Consider the following 12256-nt stretch of genomic DNA (forward strand, 5'->3'; position numbering starts at 1 on the left):
TGTGATTATTGGCTGCTCTGACTTTCTATTGTAAATAAAATATTTTTCTTAAACACAACGTGTGTTTCTTTTTAGTGACAGATGAGATTTTTGCTAAAGAAAAGCACAAGCCTAGAATTGCCTAATGTCCAAATTGATCATTACTTCCAGGAAATTAATTTCATTTGTTGGTGAAACCCTTGGCATAGCAACAAGTATAGTAGAGACTGCTAAGAAGGGGAAATTGTATACTTGTGAGATAATTTTCTTGTGTGCTGCACCATATTTAAAAGGCATAAAAGATGTAAAATTGTTGTTGGGAAGACAGAAAGGAACAATGGACTCCATGTCATCAACATTCTAGATTAGGTTTCTAGTACATTTGAATTCTGCTAGATTGCTTTCAGACAATATGGTCATTTTCGCCTCCCACTGGCTTTAGAACATAGTCTTGTACCTAGTAAATCACTGAGAATTTCTCTCGTGGTTTCAATGCAATGGGCTTCAATTTCTAGTTTCTGCAGGTCAGACTAAGAATAAACAGAGAAAAAAACCCTGGAATGGTAGCTAATAAAGCAGATAAAATATAGTATTTTGATATCATTCTTAAGTAGCTTTGTAAAGAGGCCAATACTTTGTATAATGGTCCATTATTATTCCACCTCGTATGTCTCATTTACAAAATAATTTTATTTATGGTATGTAAGGTATAATAGACTCAAAAGAAAGAATAACAAAAATGTAATTACTATTTCTTAAGGTAACCACTTGCTGAAGCAATCCTTCACCAGCAAGGTAATGTACCATTATATACTAGGTATATACTGTAGTCCTACAGTCCTTATATATTTTCACACATTCTCTAGTGATAATCCACATATTGGTCTAATATACAAAATTACAAAGTTTAAACCACTACATTCCTTATTGTTGTTTATATCACCTGAATATTCTAAAGAGTTCAGGGCTGCAGAAGATTCAGAATATCTTAGACCTAAAATTTGGAAAACCAGGAAATACATCCTTAAAGGAGTTTTATGATGTACAAGTGTTTGCATAACAGTGCACAGCTGAACAGTAAGGTTATCATTGCTGTCACCCTGAGTGCTTGATCTGCTACTCTGAGCACTAAGTTTCTGCAGCCTGTATAATTCCATTGAAATGGAATGTAATTTGTGTAACTGTATAGAACCAGGATTCTCAGTGTTGGAAACTGATGTTTAGCATAATAACTAGCAGATACAGGAGTGGAGAAGTCCAAACTTTAGTGGGGACCGTGAAGTTCTAAATGGCTATTATATGTAGGTAGTGATAATTTTGACATATGTCAGAAGGTACGGCTTTGTTAAAATGTATTTGTACCTATTTGGGAACAGTTCTTGTTTGCAACTCTTCTTATTAATAGTGAGTCATTTAACATGCCAAGGCCCTTTAGAGGACTACATTGGAAATTACATTTCTTTTCTGAGTTGGACTATTGTTACTGGGTTGAATATGCTGTGCATGCACAGGATTGAATGATTATTAATAGTTCTAGTCTTTCCTGGGTTGCTAGCTGCACAATAATGAAAAAAGCAGCACGGTCAAGGTACAAATCAGATTGAAACATCTCCTGTGAACTTCTAATTCTATATTTATACAAAGCAATTAAAAACCCCTGCACTTACATATTTCTTTTAGACTGCACAGAAAGTAGCAAGGTAAGATAGACATTCTCATTAGAAGAGACCAGCAGTTCGCAGATCAATAAGAACAGAATGTCCTAATACCTCTCAATGATGTATTTTGTTCCACTGACTTTCTGTTTAGAGGTAGTCACAGAAATTTGTAATTGTAAGATGAGGGGGTTTTGTTCCCCAAATTTGAAAATAATATAAAATTTAATAATATATCTGCAAGTATACCTGTCCTGCTGTATGTATTGCCATGAAATTCATGTGACTTATATCACATAAGCTGCATGAACTTTTTGGTGAAGCTATATCCGTATTTTGTATTTGATGAACAGGTGAGGGGTCTGTGATCTACAGTGGAGGGAAGGGCTTCTGAATTCTCTCATAACTTCAGAAATTATTGGTGGGTGAAGAAGAGTTAGAGAATCCACAGTTTTTAGACAGTGAAGCACTTTGAACAAATTTTCCATTCAGAGAAAATGAAAATGTTTTATTATGATAATTAAATAATTGACAAAGACAGTTTGGAATAAAAAGGATTAAACCTTATTATTTTATTTGTTTCTGACTTTCCCGTATTATTAGAGATTATTAGAGATTATTAGAAGCATCATTCACTTTTGTCATATGTTGTCTTGTGAGTTTTTTTAATTGAATGATTGCATTTGACTTTTTATTTGTCTAGTGTACTTCTGCTTCAGACTGATGAGCTGTTTTTCTTTTAATCTGCAAAGTTGTTGATGCAGCATCTCATTCGCAGCTGAAAGACACAGGTTGAGGGGTTGGATTGCTGCGACAGGATTAAAACAGCATATAACAGTGTCTGTCTGTCTCACTCTTTTAGGAGTGCTGCTGGCTGTTTCTGCTTTGTAGGCTGGTAATTATTCATTGATTTACTTCACTTCATGAAGCCTGCCTTCAACCTTTCCAATCCCTATTCTACAAGATGAAAAGTGAGACTTTAAAGTAGTAGTTGCCTAAAGAGAAGGAAGGTGTTTGATGCTAATACTAAGACAAGTAATGAAGAGCTTGCACTACCCACACCAGAGACGTACCTCAGAGTTTTCAGCACCTTTAAAAATTCATTGAGAAGCTGATTTCCTCTGTGGAGCAGAGTAGGAAGGTGAGAGATGCCCATCCCTGGACACTTGAGCTTTTTCCGTAAAGAATCTGTTGTGCTATTTCTGTAGCATTAGAACCATGTAGCCCACCACAGAGACATGCCTTTAATGCAAAGTCATTTTGGCCTGCTATGCCTCATGTTCTTCCAAATATGCTGCTCTTCAAACCAGTCTCTCTGCTTATACAGTCTCAGTGTTTTTGCTGCTGTTGGAGAACACGTCTGACAGCCTTTTTAGTCTTTCTATGATTTTTCAGATTTTTGACATGGTCTTTGACCCAGCTGCCTCAACATGCTTCTGCTACTCCCTTGCCTCTGTTCTTTTCTCTATTCCTGTACAGAATTTGCAGCTGGGTTGTACGTTCTCTGTCTTATGTTATAATTTAAAACTCTGATGTGATCTTTAACAGAAATACCTCAATTGCAGCAGTGTAAAATCACAAGAGCATATGATTCATGCAGTATTCACTTCTGCCACCCTGAAGATGCAGGTCCCATAAGTGTTGCTCTTAAAGCAGGTACAAAGGAGGTACAAAAGGAGAGCAAGCTGTCTACTGTCTATCCCTGTGTCAGCTCTAACATTAGGGCACAGATGAAACATTTCTAGTTTCTCCTAAAGGACTACACAGCAGGATACATTGCACCACCAGCTGCAGTATGTGTTGAAAGGCAGGAGCATATGCTCTCTCTTCACTGTACTCACCTCTGCAAATTTAGCACCAGCAACTTTAACAGACTCTGAGCCCTAGATATCAGGACAATTTATTGATACTCAGTAGGGAATCATACTAGTATAAAGTAGTCTTTCTTTCCTGCCTGTCTTGTTCACAAAACACTAGAAACAACCAACATGAATCTTACTGTTCAGGATATTCTGGTAGTTCATGAACTGAAAACTATTTTCATGCCTGCAAGAAGCTATGAAGAGTATTATTCTAAAAAAAAATCTACTGTAAAATGTAAGTAGTGCTATCTGAAATTGCTGATTTCACTGTGGCCTAAAATGGCATATTAGGTTTTTTTTTAAACTATTCCAAATAAACAAAGATTCTTATCTGCATTTACTTGCTTTGAATTTTATGGAAGCAGCAGTTTCTCACTACAATAAACCCAGATCAAAAAGTGTTTTCTTTTTAATTCAAATCAGCCAAATGGGCATCTCTTTCTGAATTCATTCATGCAACTGATCTCTGATCTGCAGCATAGTTAGTAGTTTCATGTGGTAAAAGGGGTGTAACTCATTTACACTGAATAATGTATGCATATATAATATGTGCAAAACAGCCAGAAGCTAGAGAAATATCCTCCAGCAAACTATATGTGGTTAATAAAAATTAATGTCCTTTCATGGAACTCCAATTTGACAAGCATCCTTTAAAATTTAGATTAGATGGCTTTTACCTAAATTATCATACTATCAGACAATACTGTACTACTGGCTTTCAGTGTGTTTCTTTTACAAAGAAGGACTGCAAGATTAGTTGAAAGGATAATAATGATAACCATTTTGTATAACATATGAATAACGTATGGATTCCATGCACCATTTAAGAATACATTAATTTTGGTCTAGTTGTTGAGGTACTGAGTGACACTAGTTCTTAAAGTTTTACACAGGTGTCGCTATAGAAGACAAGCGCAACTTCTTTCCACTGCAGTTAGTCTTTCCTACAAGCTCTTTTTGTCTTATAATCTGAAAAATATTTCTATAACTAAAAAAGTCTTGGAATGTATTTTTTTTTCAAATTTGACTGATATTCAATTTTTTAAATTTATTTTTTCAGTCGTGTCATGTTCTTATGGGAACCTGCACAGAGGGAATGCAGATCATTACACAAGTTACTACTATTAAACAATGCAAATCTTCATCACGTCCTGTTGTGGAAAAAGATATTGGGCCCATTATTCATGGCTGCTGAGCACTTATAACTCCAAGTGAAGTCAGTAGGAGGTAAAGGTGCTAAACCTCTCCAAAAGTAGAGGATATTGCATTAAAATAGATCTACCATAGGTAAATAGAAATGTTACAAGTACAGTAAAGTTTGTCCGACATCTACTTCAAAATATGAATCTCTGGCAGCTGGTTTCCCACAATAATCTGAGCTGCAGTATGAAAGATGGTACTTTCAGAGCAAACCCTACAAGCAATAGGGCAGATTCCCATTGTTCCTATATCTTTTTTGTAGATATTTGTGCTGCTTCTACAAGTTGAAGGTGTCATTCCTGTTTTACCTTGTTAGGTGGTATCAAAGTACATATTCTCCTTTCCGTCAATTGTTCCCTAATCCTGGTCACTGTTGTTGCAACAAGTGTTGAGCGTGTATTATATCGTGTGTGCACTTGTAGCTCAGCCTCACAGCCACCAAGCTTAGAGTCCCCTTCCAGTCCATGGCTCTGTAGCCCTGGATGGATCCTTACACCAAAGTTGTGTTAGCAGACTGAACAGAATAGGCTACAGCTTAGGAGTCCAAGAAAGTGTATGAACCTATGTGAGCATAATATATATTCGACTTTCAAGTTACTTACCATTACTTAGATATTACCATTATCGTTGTCTATGCCGTTTAAAAGCTTGCCTGGAAGCTATTTTCTGATGACAATAAATGGAAATGTTCTGGATAGTAAAGCACATAAATTCCCTTTCCTTTGTTAATCAAGATTAAAAAAGACTACCAAAATATTTCCAGACATTGGTTGTACAGTTGTATGATCTGCGTTAAACAGCCGACTTTTGTCAGCTTACACTTTGTAAACGTTTGGCAAGCCATGCAAGGTTTTCAGTCCATCTTTCTCAAAACAAGTTTTCTGAAGGGAAGGTATGTTGTCCTGCAGAGAGGAATAATCTGCACTTGCTATGAAGCTGGTGACCCAGAGAGTCCCAGCACAGCTTTCAGTTTCCTTTGAGGACAGTGACATTATGTTGTTTTTTATCTGAGATTTCTCCCAATATACCAGTCAGGTACCTGGCAATGCCCTTTCACAGCCTGCCCACCATGTGCATGAGGCATCATGCTTCTTCCTCGGTACTCCATCATGGTAACATTTCCTTAGTAATCCCTGAAGACACCCTTACTTTTTTGTCAGTTCTGTGTGCCAAAAATAGGAAACAAATCCAATTCCTTTCATCCTTTCTACCTCCAGCAAGACACAGTTCTGTCACTCTTCTTTCTCTCAGGCTTGGTATTGTAACAGCATTTGTTTTGCTCAGATTGTAAAAAGCAGTTTGGGGATTTACCTGTTAATCTAAATTGTTGTGTACTCCTATGATGATGCAGTGCAGATGTGTAAAATCATGTAACACCCATTCACTTAGCTAATGAGAGAGGGCCTGCAGTTGACAAAGATTATTTTAAAAATGCTTTTCATCTTGCATTCAGCATTTTGGCTCAACTGTTAATGACTTAAGTTGTGGGGAGTGACTAAGTAACACATGGCAAATTATTAATTTGCTTGAAAGGAGCATATAGTTTAACGGTCTATTTAACCTGTCTTAGACCTACAGCTTAGTACTGTCAGGATCTCTCTTACTGAGAAGAATTTTTTGGAACTTATTTGAAGTGAAGGTTTATTACATTTGAACTGAAAATGAGCTGCTCTGGAGGAAATCCTTGGAGAAGCACCACCAGTATAGGACACAACAAACACAGCAGCAGCTGCAGCAGCAGCATGGTCCTCACACCTTCAACTAGCAGCTCAGTAAAAGATTTTGGCAAGGCAGAAGACCCAGTGGGTGCCATGTTGGCACTGGTACCTATTATGTTTTCTTTGCCTTATAGGATTTTTAAAAAAATTGTCAACCTGTTTTAATGATACTGCAGCTTGAAATGAGGGGGTAAAGGGGAAAAGAATTTATTCTTGTTTAGAGTCCCTTCCCTGTTGTGGCCTTTTGTGTTTATTCTTCTATTTTCTACATCATGCTAGTTAGGAAAAATGCTCAATGACTGATGTCAAGGGTAGTTTCTGGAATAGGATGATATATATTAGGGGAAAGCATTTCCTCAGCATTAATAGTTTCTTATGCTATAAGAAGGAACACTATAATTTCTTACACATATTGGTCCATGTTTTCAAATGTAAGTGTTTCAAGGCATGCTGATCTTATGCAGTATAGCAGAGAACAGGGCTGCCCTATTTGCAGAACCAGAAGCAAACAGCTGTGACACTGTGGTGTAATGCTCAGGCTAAGTGGGGGACCTGCTGAGGACAAGAGCCTATCAATTCAAGAGAATTGGCAATATAATTGGCAATACGTTATGTTTAACATTTTGTGATTACTAGAATGTGAAGTGAATGCAATTATCTTAGTGTAGTTTTTGTGCAGTCTCTTTGAGTGACTTCTAGATCTATATATATAGGCTTTCTTTGCTTACAGTTTCAGCAGGAGATGTTCTATGTTGAATGTAGTTACCTTTGGTCTAGGAGCTAAATTTTGATTACAATTTCCCTCAGTATCTGTCTTCAGGACGTGGAAAATATGGCTACCTAAATCAATACAAAATATGACTGCCTGCTTTTTCAGTATTGCCTCATACAAGCCCACTTTGTTGAGACTCTGCAGTTACCACTAGTTTCCAATTAACTCACAGACTAAGTCCAAGTTATTGGTTTTAACCTAAAATCCTAAGTGCCTTGGGACTCAGCCACCTGGCACCCTTTGTGATATTCCTGCAGGTGTCATCAACAGATCACCTGTGATAACAGAACTCATCTTTAAAAGAGTGGAGCTGTTGGGGGAAGACATGTTCCATTTATTTCAGTTCTGGTCTGTACTGAGTGGCATGGTGCTTAACTCTGTGTCTTGTTTTTCATGTGTGATGTTTCTGCAGGTGAGTTGACTACATTAAGGAGTATAAAGGAATATATGAGAGCACAGATTATGAAGAACAAAACCTGATAGCACATTTAGAATTAATGCAAGGTCACAATAAATGTAATTAATAAGAATTTTGGATAAGCTCAGAATAAATTTTATTCATGCTTGTTAGCTGGATTGAAATATTTACTTTAAAAAAAGCAGTTGTCTTTGCAAAAGATATGAATGCGCTTAAAGTATCTAAACAGGTGATTGTAGTTTATATTATGAACAGATATACTCAGAAGTATGTTTCTGGAGAAAAGGAAATGCTAGGTGTCAGCAAATTCCTACTTGGATCAGAACTGTACAAGATTTGAGCAACAGCTTATTTTTGACAGCTGAACTTGTGTGTCTTTAAGGAGATCAAAGCAAGTTTGATACAGTACAGCAGTTACAAAATTTTGAAAGTCTTTCCTACAAGTAGAATTTGACAGTCTTGTTTTGAAAAATGTATTTTAATAATTAATTCCTGTATTTTGCAATGACATAGACACTTGTTTGACTTTATGTGTCTCACTGAAGTCAGTGAATTTATGTGTATAGATTTAAACTACTCATATCTTTATGCTATTGAAAACTTTTACGTTATTTATTGTTTAGCTGTTCTGTGGTGAAATTGTATTCTGAAAGTGGATGCAATACAGGGATGTTTATAAAGGGGAGGACAAAAAAAAGTCCTAAATTAATGAGTGCTTATTGGCCATTGAGTGTTTTGTAGCAAGGCTTAAAACGAAACAGTGATTGGTAATTATTATCTACTGTGCTTGACCTGAATTAATGCATAAGTAGATCATTACCTCTGCTTTTATATAACCATAGATAAACTATGAGAAAAAAAATATCACTGAGTTGAGAAAGTGTGCCTGTGCAATTATCTGCTCCCTTGCTGTTTACTGTGTCTGACTGGAAATGTTTTGTTTTGCTCTGAACATGTTAGTATGAGTAGGGAGGTCAGAACCATTAGCAGATTGATCCTTCTCTCCTCTGTTTTATGGCCCATATCCATTGCTAGTTTCACTTCAACGATTTTTCTATTTCTCTTTCAATACAGCTAATTTAAATAAACAAAATTTGGGGTTTTCAACTCTGATTATCTGCCACTTTTGCTCTCTGGAGTTGTCTTTTCTTCAAGCTGTCTACTCTTGAAATAATCATCTTAGTTGCTACCTTCTGCATGTTATCTTACTAATTTGCAATTATTTTTGTTATTTTTATAACTTTTTCTATTGGGTAGAAGTGTCTTATCTTAGATCATCTCTACTTATTAATTTTGGAATTAGTGTGTTTCCAGACTCTTTATTAATTTTTCTCTTGTGGAAAGCTATAAATTTTCTTAAGCATCTGAATTTGGCAAGGACAGCCAATTGTCATTTAACACTGTTATTAGTGGCTTTAATTCTTAAGAATCTACATTTATTTCCCCATTTACATGCTTATGTTTTAGTCGTTTGTCTTCTACTGCAGCTACAATAAGATAGGAGATACTTTAACGTAATATTAATATTTGTTTTGGCAAATGTGACCATCACTGTTGAAAGTGTTTGATCAAACTGCCAATCATTCAGTTTATTAATGCCAATGTTTGTTACTGATTTTTATTGTTCTTCAAGCAGTATAATTTTCAATTCACTTGCCAGTATCCTTTGTTTCTGTGTGCTTCAGTATCCAGGGCCTTGTTCTGGCCCACCTTGTCTTTCACCACAGGATTCCTGTGTCAGAGCTCCCCTGAAACCCAAGTTCTCTGACAGTCTCCAAACAGCTGTAGATAGCATAACTCTACTTCTCTATTGTATTTTATATGGCATTGTTTCTTTATAGACATTTACAGTGTCATCTCAGTAACTGGTAGCAAAGCGATTGTGCAAAAAGGTATGACCACTTCGCAGTCACATGAACATTTGTGCAGCAGCCCTTCCCAGGAGACTGGTTCTTCTTCTCTCTCTTTTAAAAGTGCTGTGGGAGTGTTTACGTTCCATGCACAGAGAAACCAGCAACTTTGAGAGTTGTGTTTAACATCTTTGAAGTAAAGTGCTTCTAATAGAGTAATCATTAATGAAAGGGAAGAGGATGACAAAATAACCTGTTAGAGAAAAATCCAGATATATATTATTTGAGAAGGATAGTTTAGTACAGAAACTAGCACTATGCTGGAGGAGGCCATAGGATCCAGTGAACTATAGCTTCCATGTTTATAGAACCACAATGCAGAGACTATAATATAAAAGGAAAGGATACATACGTGCATTGGGTCTGGCTGGGATGGAGTTAACTTCCCCATAGCAGCCCTCATTGTATGTGTATAAGAATAAAGTAATGCCATCATATGAATTTGTGTTTTCAGTTCTGGTCACCTCGTCTCATGAAGAGTATAAAGGAAAGAAAAGTAGTTCACAGAAATTATAGTAGACATAACCAACTGATATTTTAATACTACAAATCAGTCAGGCATATAAAAACCCCTTTGAATTCTGTATTTAATACAGTATTAGAAATACATGTTAGCCCAAGACCCTGTTTGGGTGTACAGTACAGAAGAGCTTTATACACACTGGAAATATTAATAAATCAAATGAGAACCATGTATGTGTGGCTGTGTTTTTCTGCAAAATAACAGGCAAAATAACAGGTGTTGAGTGCATGTATTAAGGCACCTATTTTATTTGGCTGTTATTTTTCCAGAGATGCTTATTCATGCTAAATTTAGCTAGGCTGTGGCAGAGCATGAGTTCACTTGGGAATGTGAATCTGTGAAATATGATCTCACTGGAACATGGTGAATAATTTAACTCACTAAATCTCTTTTCCAGCTTGCCATTTAACTGTGAATAGATTTCTATTTTGATTTATTTTTTTATTCAAGTTATTCAACAAAAGGTTTATGCAAATATATTGTGGCCTAAGGATAGCTCATATATTACTCACAGTGACTACAGCTTCTGCTGCCAGTGATGGAACTGATTCAATGCTCATTGATGTAATTGGAAAGGCTTCTATACATTTCAGATACAAAATTCTATAGATAGTTTTTCCATTGACTTAAGTGAGTATGGGATGAAGCTGTGTTCTCTGTTGGCTACTCTGTGACTGGGCTGATGGCCCATATAATAAGGTTTCTGCTGCTTGACAACATGACTTTAAAATCTGCAGAGTTCGTAAAGATTGCCATGAGACCATGCTCTCGAAAGATGTGCAGTTCTTAATGATATTTTATCATTCTGTAAAAAAAAAAAAAGTAAAATCATTGAAACATATGTAGACTTAGAAAAAATGTCTGCAAAAGTGATTTAACAATTCAATGGTACATTTGTAATTCATTAAATATATTTCTAGTGTTTACCAATTTAAAATCAGCTTAAAGCATACCTATAGAAGTTTATGCGTGATGTAAAAGGAAGAATCTAATCTGGAAAGAGTTTTTAATAATTGGAATATATAGCAATAAAGCCTTTCAAAGCAGCTACCAATAGCATTTTTTCCAATATGTAGGAAAATACCTGTTCTATTGTTAGCTAGCAGTTCAGAAAGTTTGGGTTTCATTTCCTATTGGGAACTGTGTCTGAATAAGGCACAGGATAGAAGCCTTGCATTATGTGATTCACAGAACTAGAACATTAATATGCTTCTATATTATTTCCTTTAATATCTGATTTTTTTTCCTAGAGGATGAAAATGAATTTTAGATAAAGTAAAATCTCTTGAGATACTTGGGGTTTTTTTTTCAGTGCTCATGATTTATAAGAACAATGTGTGTGTTTGGATTCGGTACTGTCAAATCTAAGAAATACCTAAAGGGTATTTCTGAATCTGATTTTATGATTACTAGGCCTTACTTAGTTGTTTATAAATCTAGAAAAAATTTGCTTCATTGTTTTATTTTCAGTGACTAACCATAAAATAGCCTCTGATCATATTAGTTGCTTAACCAAGTGAAAGATTCAGTAATGTGCACATTTCCTTAGTCACTTGGCAATTTTTATGGCATTCAATTCTTTGAGTTCCCTCCTGACATGACTGATGATAAAGCATTTGTGTATACTTCATTTATGTGCATAAGTATCACTTGATCTATAAATACTATTTTGGTTTGCAGAGTCCATAATAGCTTATCAACACTTTCTCCATAACCACTTATCATTTGGAAGCACAGTGTCTATTTTGATGGGGAATCTTCATACCCTGCTCCTTTCTCTGGAGGTAATTGGCTGAATTTTCAGTGGAAGGCCTAGAAGGACTTATCTTGTTCAGTGATTAGTTGAGATTGATGTGGTTAAACCTCATCTTGTTTACCTCCATCTGTTCTGTTAATATCACCAAAACTCCTTTCCATTGCACTAATTTCTTTTTCAATTGTTTGGCATATATTCCTTTTGCATGCTAGATGTTTTGTTGGTTGTATGAAGCCATGGTAATCTCTTTCGTCATGTTTCTTTTAATGCCATATGCTTGCACTGCTGGATTTTGAATTTCCTTGGATATTTGCAGAAACAGTAAATGTAGATATTTTTTTTTTTTTTTTTCCTGACTTGTCTCATTGCTTGCATGTTCTGGGCTTCTATTTTACTGTAACATTTAGCAGCCAACAGTTAGTTCCCCTCTGGACTGTTCCAAGTACTCTCTGCCCATGTGAGG

The 12256-nt window shown here is 35.9% G+C and overlaps 1 long non-coding RNA gene across 3 annotated transcripts in view; it reads left to right on the plus strand.

Moving 5' to 3' along the window:
* The window catches only part of LOC142061040 (uncharacterized), a 288092-nt gene that overhangs the window by 48960 nt on the left and 226876 nt on the right, over positions 1 to 12256 (plus strand). The window lies entirely within an intron of this gene.

The sequence above is a fragment of the Phalacrocorax aristotelis genome, chromosome 8 (assembly GCF_949628215.1).
Source record: "Phalacrocorax aristotelis chromosome 8, bGulAri2.1, whole genome shotgun sequence".
NCBI lineage: Eukaryota > Metazoa > Chordata > Aves > Suliformes > Phalacrocoracidae > Phalacrocorax > Phalacrocorax aristotelis.